Source organism: Triticum aestivum, chromosome 5A (assembly GCF_018294505.1).
Source record: "Triticum aestivum cultivar Chinese Spring chromosome 5A, IWGSC CS RefSeq v2.1, whole genome shotgun sequence".
Lineage (NCBI taxonomy): Eukaryota > Viridiplantae > Streptophyta > Magnoliopsida > Poales > Poaceae > Triticum > Triticum aestivum.
The window spans coordinates 349,735,017-349,746,718 of record NC_057806.1 but is presented as its reverse complement, the minus strand read 5'-3'; positions in this window follow the sequence as shown (position 1 = coordinate 349,746,718).

The window sequence follows — 11,702 nt, the reverse complement described above, 5'->3', positions numbered from 1 at the left end:
CGGGGATGAATTGGAACAGTGATGAATATGTCCTACTGTGTGTGAGCTAAGTGTGTGAACACGATTTGGTAAAGGTAGCGGTGAGAGGCCATGTAGGAGTACATGGTGGGTTGTCTCATTGAAACCATTCTTAGGAACTGAGTTCTGTGTTTGTGATCCATGACCAGCTACTACCACGCATTGGGCCCGAAACCAATGGACCCTCTCGACTTATTAACTGCCCTTGTCCTCTGTCCAGGAGTTGCAACTAGTTTCTGGTGTTTGTAGGATATGTGTTGGCGGCCGTGCATAGCGCTGATCCTAGGGGTGGGCTATGATGCGGTAGATACACTGTGGCACGGTATACCGAGCGCCTATTTGGTGTCTCGGGAACCCTGCACACATCGTTTGGGGCTGTGAGCGAAACTCCGGCCGGATCTCCTCGCGGATGGAACCCGAATAGGCGATAAACCTGGACTAGAGACTCGTGTGGTTAGTCAGGTCGTGGCCGACTCCCTCGCCAGGCTTCCGCTTGAAGTTTGCCGAGATACACGACGTGTACATGGTGGTAAGTGGCGAGAGCGTGTGTGAAGAAGTACACCCCTACAGGGTTATAAATGATCTATTCGAATAGCCGTGTCCGCGGTAAAGGACTTCTGGGTTGCCTATAATAGTTCATAGACAAGTGAAAGTGGATACTCTAAAACTCGCAAGATAAGTGTGAGTGCTTTGGATGGCCTTCTCGTAGGGAGACGGGAGCGGATCCATAGTGGTGTATTGAATGGTGAATATGTGGACTCGTGTGCGCCACCTCAAAAGAGTTGCTTGCAGTCGTAGTTCAGGTTAGCCACTAAGTCAAAGCTGGCTTGCTGCAGTTAAACTCCACCCCCCTTGTTGATACCGATGCATATGTAGCTAGTTCTGATGTAAGTCTTGCTGAGTACCTTTGTACTCACGTTTGCTTAATTTATGTTTTGCAGAGAGACTTCAGTCTCGCTAGTAGTTCCGCGTGGACTTCGACGTTTAGCTTGATACCTCAGCTACGATCTTGTGCCCTCGGCAGGATCTGGTAGATAGTCAGGCTTCTTAGCCCTTTTCATTTGTAGATGTCTGTACTCAGACATGTTAAGCTTCCGCATGTGCTTTGATTTGTATGCTATGATTGTTGGGTCATGAGACCCATGTTTGTAATATCTCGCTCCTCGGAGCCTAATGAATAAATACTTGAGTCGTAGAGTTATGTTGTGATGCCATGTTGTATTTACACATATCGAGCATATTGTGTGTATGATTGAAATGCTTGGTATGTGTGGGATCCGACAATCTAGTTGTTTATCCTTGGCAGCCTCTCTTATGGGGAAATGTAGTCTAGTGCTTCCATGAGCCATAGTAGTCCGCTACAGCCCAGTTCACCGGAGTCCTACTAGCCCAGCACTACTGCTCAGGACACTTGACTGGCCGGCATGTGTTTCACTTCGTTCCTGTGTCTGTCCCTTCGGGGAAATGTCACGCGGTGACATCCGGAGTCCTGCCTAGCCTACTACAGCCCGGGTTCCCGGAGTCCTGTTAGCCCAGTGCTACAGCCTGGATTCACACGCTGCTGACCGACATGCTCGATGTGATTCATGTATGCCTGTCCCCATAGGTTGGTGCCGCTTTGGGTTCACGACTAGCCATGTCGGCCCGGGTTCTCTGTCATATGGATGCTAGCGACACTATCATATACGTGATCCAAAAGGCGCATACGGTCCCGGGCCATGGTAAGGCGACACCCATGGGAATACTGTGCGTGAGGCCGCAAAGTGATATGAGGTGTTACCGGCTAGATCGATGTGACTTGGAATCGGGGTCCTGACAGCGTTGGTATCAGAGCCTGACTGCCTGTAGGATTACCAAGCCAAACTGGTCGAAGTTGAGTCTAGAAATGCTTTAGTTATATAAGAGAATTGATTGTGGAAGGGAACGTAAGGCTCTTTTTACTCCTTATACCTCATGGACTTCTGATCTGATTCAACCTCTTCTCTTCTACGGGGATTAAGAACTAGGCCTTCTCATCTATCTATTAGGATGACGAGTTACTATGTTAGAGACTTATATGATTGATGTATTCAAGCCTCTGTTCAGTTCCTACTACTTCCATGTGTTCTTAGTTGATCTCAGAACCTTGATATGGTGATCTTGAGCGGTCATGCCACTATTTTGCAGGATGTCTCAAATATTTTTGAGCATTTACAGCCGTTATGTTGTCCGAGTCATCCCAGGTTTCTAACTAGTCTGATGCATTTGCAAATTCCTTCCTCCCGTTACCGATGTTCCTTTGGGCCAGTTTAACCACACTAATCGGTGAGTTGAGGTACTCTATTACCTCGACATATATGTTGGAGATATTATTATGACCCTAGGTGTCTTAGGGAGTCACCTAGTAATCTATCAATGCTTTGTGTTCCCGGTGTGATGATTCTGGCCACCATTCTCGAAATCATCCCGTGATGCCATTTAGTAGTAGGCATTCTACTCTTGGGTTCTTGACCGAAGATTCACTCTACTTACCTCGTGTCGATACTGCTGCTCGTACCTTTAGGATATTAGTAACCTTTGTGATAGTCCTCGAGGTCCGTGGTATATCATTCTTCCAAATACCATGAACCATCCTTGGCAGGAGTTCTTTTGAACCAAAAGATCACAACAAGAGTGCTCTTGATGAGTTCTCCATGCAAAAATTGTGAATCTGCCAGTCCCTCCTGTTCTGAATGGGTTATCTGGAAGAAATATGTTGATTTTTTCGGCATACTAATCCATGCATCCACAACTCAGAAAAACATATGTTCCTTTGAGTTGTCCCTTTTTAGTCGTCCTCTGACCTTCGTCTATCAATTGATAGTCAAGAGTATGCATGCATTCGTTCATCGGTGTCTATAATTCTTGTGGTCCGTCAAGCCATTCTATTCCAGAATGACAAGGAAAAACAAGCTCCAGTACCTCATCCATTTCTAGGATTGGGTCAAAGCAGTTGTATTCCGCAGATCAAATGCCAATCCAGCTTTTGCTCTGTTCTACCTTGGAGTGTTACCATCTTTATGTCAAGAATGTCATGAGAATTGCACCACCTCTTATGAATTCTTGACGCAGTGATACTTCTCGCTATCATTATTCATTCCTTGGTCCCGTGTTGTTGTAACCGGAATGCCGACAAGTGAACCATGATGTGTGAAATTTATACTCCTAGCAACCGTGTTGCTTGGTAGTTAATGGACAATATTCTCATTCTTAGTGTGATGGTTATTAAATCATCATCCTAAAATTGATCGTGCTACCTAGTCTTTATTTCTGGTGCACTCTTCGATCAGTGAGTGAGGATTATTCAACCCCTTGCTTATTTGATCATATCGTCTTGCCTTGAACAGCAAGATTGTTCTCGAGCTTAGTAACATATTGGTGGTTCGTGATTTACCGAAGATCTTCTCGAAAGTATTACTTGGTTGTCACCTAACCGCTATGTTGAGTTCGTGATCAAGTTGGTTTTCTTGTAAACCACCCCTTCTCCAAGAATCCGTGTTGGATATCCCTGAGCTGGTTGGTTAAGCTAAACAACAACTTGGAGAGTTGGAAGATAAAAGCTTGTCTGACTTAGTTCATGTTAAGGGATATCTTTTTGTGTGTGTGTGTGTGTTGAAGAAAGATGATATCTCCATCGATTGGTCCTCATGATCAGTTGTTGGATCTATTGCCTTGTCAAAACTTTGACTTGAGTATGGGCCATCGTCAAGTCAAATTAGAACCAACGATGTTCGTAAGTTGTCTTACTCATGGTTGATCCCTCGAGCATACACCATTACATCTTTTGGTTTGTCCAGTGCTATCACCGTGTTCACATGATGGTGGAGGTCCAGTGATATGGAAATTCCGATGAGTTGCTGTTGAGCCCATCCGCAGCATTTTGTCTCCCCCATGGGTCATGTTGAACATCAACCTAGTGTTGGAAACTTTGTAAGCAATGTCTTCGTGTCCCGTTCATGAAGCTTATGCTTGGATGGAAGAAGTGACTTCCTCGAATTCATGTGCTTTAGGTGCAAGTTGCCACCGTGAATTCGAGAAAGTTTGTTTTTGTTTCCTCTGGTACCATCCCAAGTCTGTCATGCATGTGCGAAGTGTGCTATGGTTTGACAGGCTCGCTACCTCCATTCCATTTGTATTCTCTATCACACCAAGCCACTGGCTGATTTGTTCAGGGAAAAGAAGTTTCTTCATAAGAGCTAATCATATGACTTACGCAAGGACTTCGATATCCTTGATGATGGTTCCCAACTAGGACTCGGTAGTGTTTCATTGTAAGACTACTATGTGGTCATGCTTGTCTGGGACAACATGTTCACATGTGTTTAGTAGAACCAGCTCATGTTTTGGAGCTTACTACCATAGTCCATTTCCTGAGAATCTCGCAATGACATCTCGTCGATTTGTGTTGCAAACTTTCATTTTCTTTCTAGACTCGATGACTCTGGAATATCCTAACACCAACCAGATCTGAACCTCAGGCAGATATGATGGTTGGAACGTACTCCAAGAACTATATTGTTGGTCCCTCTGTAACCGGTAACGTGGATGTCGTGGCCAACACACCTAACCGGAAGGCCTATTATTGTAGTATCCTGGTTGAAGAAGTTGGTCACCTCCCCATAAGGATCTCGCAGGATCTGCCTCCGTAGTTATTCCTTATGGATTCTTGAGCTTCCAAAGTCCGACCTTTTACTTGATGTTCTAGATATCAAACCATATCTATGAATGGATTATGCTAGCACATCAAGGAGAACATTAGAGGCGGAGTGCTAAATGTCTCTCGGTCGATCGACCAGATTCTGTTCCCTTAGTCTCGCTAAGGGAAGATCTGAGAAGGTGTCATCTTCCTTTGTATCCGCATCATCCATCACTAGTCATCATGGTAGTATGTCGTGTTACTAGGATCCTTGCCACGGATGTTGGTAGAACCTTGATGAATATGGAAATGCTCAAGTTCTTGAGAGCACGCGTAAGAAAAATCATCCCTTGCGTTGTCTTCAACAAGGTAGTCCACATCATCCATCCTAGTCCGAGTATGCCATCTCTTCGAGCTATCTCAAACGATCAATTGTAAATTGCCTTAAACTGGTATGAAGAGTTTCAATGATCTCTGAATCAAAAGTAATTCTTTTTGCCACTTAAGGGAATATTTCTGCGAGTGACCTTCCTTAAGATGTCTCGTTATGGTATCATGGCAATTATCTCCTCGCTACTTTGAAACCATGCACCATCCTACTTAAACGTGGAATTGTTGCCTACCAAATTTGAACCTTTATCATCCGCTTCTTTCCATCACCCCTGATGTGTGTTTCGTGTCTCAGCTCAAGAGATGTTTTATATCTCACTCCATGAGTTGATCTTGAGTGCTCGATCTCCGAGGAGATCGATTCTTGTAGAATTTCTTTCTGCCGTCATCATGCTGGATGAAGATCCCGAAATCAAAGACGTCAAGATCAAGATGACGCAATGAATCAACATCCTCGGGAAGGGCAATTGGATCGAGAAGACTGCGACAGTTTTGTGACCCCCCCCCTTCCTTCTTACCTCACGTCTAGAATCTCGGGCCGAGATTCTTGTTTAGTGGGGGTGAGTTGTCACAGCCCTAGCTTAGCTTTGCTTACTCTTGCATGATCATCATGGCATCATGTTTATTTTTTTTATGAAACTAAAATGGGGATGACAGAACCCCCAGCACCCCCCTTAAACCAACTAGGGTTTACTAAAATCTTTTTCAATGATTTCAAAATGCCCTTTAAAAATGTTCATCATTTCTGGATCAAGGTGGAAGCATCTACCGAAAATGGTTGACATTTTTGCAGGACATATTTGGACTTTGAATTAATTCAACCATATTTGAATTGGAGATATTTAAATTCTATATATATATTAGTTGCTCCAAAAATGTTGGAAATTGTTAAGGGTCACTGGAATAACTCAGAAAGCACCCATAATTATTTCCAGGATTTTATGAATGGTTTACTATTTATTTTAAACCAGAACAGAAAAACAGAAATTAGAAAAGGTAACAGAAATAAAAGAGAGAGAGACAGAGGAACTACCTGGGCTTACCTGGCGCCCCAACTGGCCCACCTCTGTAGCAGCCCAACTGGGCAAAGCCAGCCCAGCCCACCAGGGGCAAAGTTGTCTTTAACCTTGTGCCAGTAGGACGCAGAGCGTGTGCTCGCCGCACGCGTGCCTTCGAGCGCCACCTCCTCTCTGCCTGCTCGCCCGAATGCTTCTGGACGATGCCACGCAGCTCCCCTGACCTCCTCTCACTCTCCCTCTCCCTCATCCCCTCCTCTGCTTCCTCCCTTCTCTCTGTTCGTGGGCGCTGAGACTGCCGACGAGCACCACCGTGACCACAGCCTTCCCCGTGCCTCTCTGACGTGACCTGGAGCTCCGCCGTTGACCCATACACCATCTCCACCGAGCCACGTGACGAGAAGAGCCTCAGAGCGCTACCCCAACGTCTTCTTCCTCCTCGGGTCACCAAGATCGCCGGCGACCGTGCTTCCGCTCCGACGCGTCCCCGAGCCCGCTGGCCTTCTCCTCCGCCCCCAGTGAGCCCCTGATCGCTTCCCCCCTGTCCCCTTCTTTGATAGCACGCCCTAACTAGGCCACCATTGAGGTCGAGATTTCCCCGCCGCCGGCCATGTCACCACCATGGCTACGGCCGCGCAAGCTTGCGTTCGAGCTCACGGCTGCACTCACCGCACTCCCTCGAGTCGAACATGACCATCCACGGCTCCTTTCGTGCCCCGCATCGCCCAAACCATTGTTAGCCGAACTTCAGCCACCGCACCCGTCGTCGCCACCGCCGCCACAGTCCACTTCGCTCCCTCCCATGGCCACCACTGGATGGGCGCATGTGTCAGCAACCCATAGCCGCAAACCTCGCCTGAAACCATCGCACGTAGCTCAATCCCGAGCGGACTCCGGCGCGGCTTGAGGTCGTCACCGGACAAACTCCGGCGTGCTGACGTGGCCACGTAATTAGTGCTAATCACCGCCAGCTAAACCACTTTTAGACACTGACAATGGGCCTCGCAGCGGGTCAAAGCCCAAGTCAACGCGGGATTAGTGTCTGTCTCACTGGCCAATGGACCCCACGGGTCAGTTTTGACCCTGTTGACCTTGCTGACATCGTGATGTCGTCATGCTGACGCAATAAAGCTTTTCTGGGTTTAGTTTAATCCAAGAAATTCCAAAAAATGTTTTGAACTTCTAAAAATCATATAAAATCAACCATAACTCCAAATGAAATAAGTTATATATGAAAAATTATCAGAAAAATCCAAAGAATCTGAATATGGTATTTTCATGCATGTTTGAACAAGTTAACCTCACTAAATAGGACAATTCATGATTATGCAATAAATGATAATTGGTTTTGGAGTTGGAATTTGCTATAGGTTTGAATTCCATTTCAATGAATATGACTAACTGTTGCACTAGGTCAATTCAGTACCTTAATATGACATATCATTCATATGTATGTGCATTGCATTGATTGCGGTTCATTTTTTGTTTGCCGGTGGTTGTTCCCTCTCGGTAGACGTTCGTTCCGACGATGAGTTCGATGACACCGATGAAGAGTTATATCATCTTCAGAAGTGCTAGGCAAGCAAAACCCCCTTGTTCATTCCAATACAATCCCACTCTCTCGCTCCTGCTCTCTTTTACTTCATTAGGACAACAACGATTCAACTGTTACATGCTGCGGTAGCTGAACCCCTTCCCTCTGCATGACCTGTCATTGCCACATTAAATAGATGAAACCCACTAGCATGAGTAGGATTTGTTTGAGCCCTGATGTGCCTACTCATTCATGCTTGTTGTCATGCCTGCTACTGCTTAGAATTGAGTCAGGTCTGATTCATCGGGGATGAATTGGAACAGTGATGAACATGTCCTACTGTGTGTGAGCTAAGTGTGTGAACACGATTTGGTAAAGGTAGCGGTGAGAGGCCATGTAGGAGTACATGGTGGGTTGTCTCATTGAAACCGTTCTTAGGAACTGAGTTCTGTGTTTGTGATCCATGACCAGCTACTACCACGCATTGGTCCCGAAACCAATGGACCCTCTCGACTTATTAACTGCCCTTGTCCTCTGTCCAGGAGTTGCAACTAGTTTCTGGTGTTTGTAGGATATGTGTTGGCGGCCGTGCATAGCGCTGATCCTAGGGGTGGGCTATGATGCGGTAGATACACCATGGCACGGTGTACCGAGCGCCCGTTTGGTGTCTCGGGAACCCTGCACACATCGTTTGGGGCTGTGAGCGAAACTCTGGCCGGATCTCCTCGCGGATGGAACCCGAATAGGCGATAAACCTGGACTAGAGACTCGTGTGGTTAGTCAGGTCGTGGCCGACTCCCTCGCCAGGCTTCCGCTTGAAGGTTGCCGAGATACACGACGTGTACATGGTGGTAAGTGGCGAGAGCGTGTGTGAAGAAGTACACCCCTACAGGGTTGTAAATGATCTATTCAAATAGCCGTGTCCGCGGTAAAGGACTTCTGGGTTGCCTATAACAGTTCATAGACAAGTGAAAGTGGATACTCTAAAACTCGCAAGATAAGTGTGAGTGCTATGGATGGCCTTCTCGTAGGGAGACGGGAGCGGATCCATAGTGGTGTATTGAATGGTGAATATGTGGACTCGTGTGCGCCACCTCAAAAGAGTGGCTTGCAGTCGTAGTTCAGGTTAGCCACTAAGTCAAAGCTGGCTTGCTGCAGTTAAACTCCACACCCCCCCTTGTTGATACCGATGCATATGTAGCTAGTTCTGATGTAAGTCTTGCTGAGTACCTTTGTACTCACGTTTGCTTAATTTATGCTTTGCAGAGAGATTTCAGCCTCGCTAGTAGTTCCGCGTGGACTTCGACGTTTAGCCTGATACCTCAGCTACGATCTTGTGCCCTTGGCAGGATCTGGTAGATAGTCAGGCTTCTCAGCCCTTTTCATTTGTAGATGTCTGTACTCAGACATGTTAAGCTTCCGCATGTGCTTTGATTTGTATGCTATGATTGTTGGGTCATGGGACCCATGTTTGTAATATCTCGCTCCTCGGAGCCTAATGAATAAATACTTGAGTCGTAGAGTTATGTTGTGATGCCATGTTGTATTTACACATATCGAGCATATTGTATGTATGATTGAAATGCTTGGTATGTGTGGGATCCGACAATCTAGTTGTCTATCCTTGGCAGCCTCTCTTATGGGGAATGTAGTCTAGTGCTTCCATGAGCCATAGTAGTCCGCTACAGCCCGGTTCACCGGAGTCCTGCTAGCCCAGCACTACTGCTCAGGACACTTGACTGGCCGGCATGTGTTTCACTTCGTTCCTGTGTCTGTCCCTTCGGGGAAATGTCACGCGGTGACATCCGGAGTCCTGCGTAGCCTGCTACAGCCCGGGTTCCCGGAGTCCTGTTAGCCCAGTGCTACAGCCCGGATTCACACGCTGCTGACCGACATGCTTGATGTGATTCATGTATGCCTGTCCCCATAGGTTGGTGCCGCTTTGGGTTCACAACTAGCCATGTCGGCCCGGGTTCTCTGTCATATGGATGCTAGCGACACTATCATATACGTGAGCCAAAAGGCGCATACGGTCCCGGGCCATGGTAAGGCGACACCCGTGGGAATACCATGCGTGAGGCCGCAAAGTGATATGAGGTGTTACCGGCTAGATCGATGTGACTTGGAATCGGGGTCCTGACACCTTTATTCACTTAGGATCATGGCAAAATAATCAAGCCCTTGACTCAACACTAATCTTTATTATATAGCTCACGGACTCGATTACATAGAAGGATAATAAAGCAAAACTCACAACTAGATCATACTAAGAACTTTTATTCTACTAGATCAAAATATTACCAAAAGGATCGAACTAAGAAAAACGGTAAAGATAAAAGTGATGGTGATACGATACCGGGGCACTCCCCCAAGCTTGGCAGTTGCCAAGTGGAGTGCCCATACCCAGGTGATTATGTCTCCTTTGTTGGTGAAGAAGGTGGAGTTGTTTATGATGGATAGTCTCACATCGAGCGTAGGAGGTCTTCTAACTTGCGGATAATGCCCTTGAGTGCAATGATATGCTCCTTCAACAAAATATTTTCACGTGTGTGATACTTATTTTGTATACGAGCCAACTCAATCATCTTGAAAGCTTCGATTTCTGTTGGGGTAAGAAGATTGTGATCCAGTTGAAGGGTGTCTTCTGTTGCTGGAACTTGGTCCTCCATGGCCTTCTTGATCCCTTCATCCTTGTTGATCTCCATAGGTTCTTCTCTCTCTATCTTCATTAGCCAAGCATCGTTGCCCTCATGGTTGGAGGAGGAGGGAGACGACGTAGTGCCTGGCCTTGACAACCCTGACAGAAAACAGCTCGAAAAAAAGACATGAGATTTTTGCATGATACGGGAGTCAAAACCCCCGGGAGATTATATAATGAATTTTCACCGACCAAAATACGTGTCGTGTACAAAAACGGAGTTTGGAGAGCACACGAGGTGCCCACGAGGTAGGGGGCGCACCCAGGGGGGTAGGGCGCGCCCTCCACCCTCGTGGGGCCCTCGTGTCCTTTCCGGACTGCTGCTTATTTTTCTATTTTTCTAAATATTCCAAAACGAAGAAATATTGCCTTAAAAATTGTTTTGGAGTCGGTTTACTTACCGTACCGCATACCTATTCCTTTTCGGAGTCTGAAACGTTCCGAAAAGTGTCCTTTATGTACTCCTTCGGGGTTATGGTTTCAATAACATTGGTTTCAACATTTATGGTGTTACCTGAGATATAATGTTTGATTCTTTGACCAATTACCACCTTCGGATTTGTGCCTTCGAAGTTGTTGATTTTTATGGCACTGGAACGGTAGACCTCCTCGATAACGTAGGGACCTTCCCATTTAGAGAGAAGTTTTCCTACAAAAAATCTTAAACGGGAGTTGTATAGCAATACATAATCACCTACATTAAACTCGCGCTTTTGTATTCTTTTATCATGCCACCTTTTAACCTTTTCTTTAAACAACTTGGCATTTTCGTCGGCTTGGGTTCTCCATTCATCAAGTGAGTTAATATCAAATAACCTCTTCTCACCAGCAAGTTTAAAATCATAATTTAGTTCTTTAATATCCCAATAAGCCTTGTGTTCTAGTTCGAGAGGTAAGTGACATGCTTTTCCATAGACCATTTTATATGGAGACATACCCATAGGATTTTTATATGCAGTTCTATAGGCCCATAATGCATCATCAAGTTTCTTGGACCAATTCTTTCTAGACCTATTAACAGTCTTTTGCAAAATTAATTTGAGTTCTCTATTACTCAATTCTACTTGACCACTAGACTGAGGATGATAGGGAGATGTAATTCTATGATTAACATCATATTTAGCAAGCATTTTACGGAAAGCACCATGAATAAAATGTGAACCACCATCAGTCATTAAATATCTAGGGACTCCAAACCTTGGAAAGATAACTTCTTTAAGCATTTTAATAGAAGTGTTATAATCGGCACTACTAGTTGGAATAGCTTCTACCCACTTAGTAACGTAATCAACAGCAACTAAAATATGTGTATAACCATTAAAGGAAGGAAAGGGTCCCATATAGTCAAAGCCCCAAACATCAAATGGTTCAATAACAAGTGAAAAGTTCATA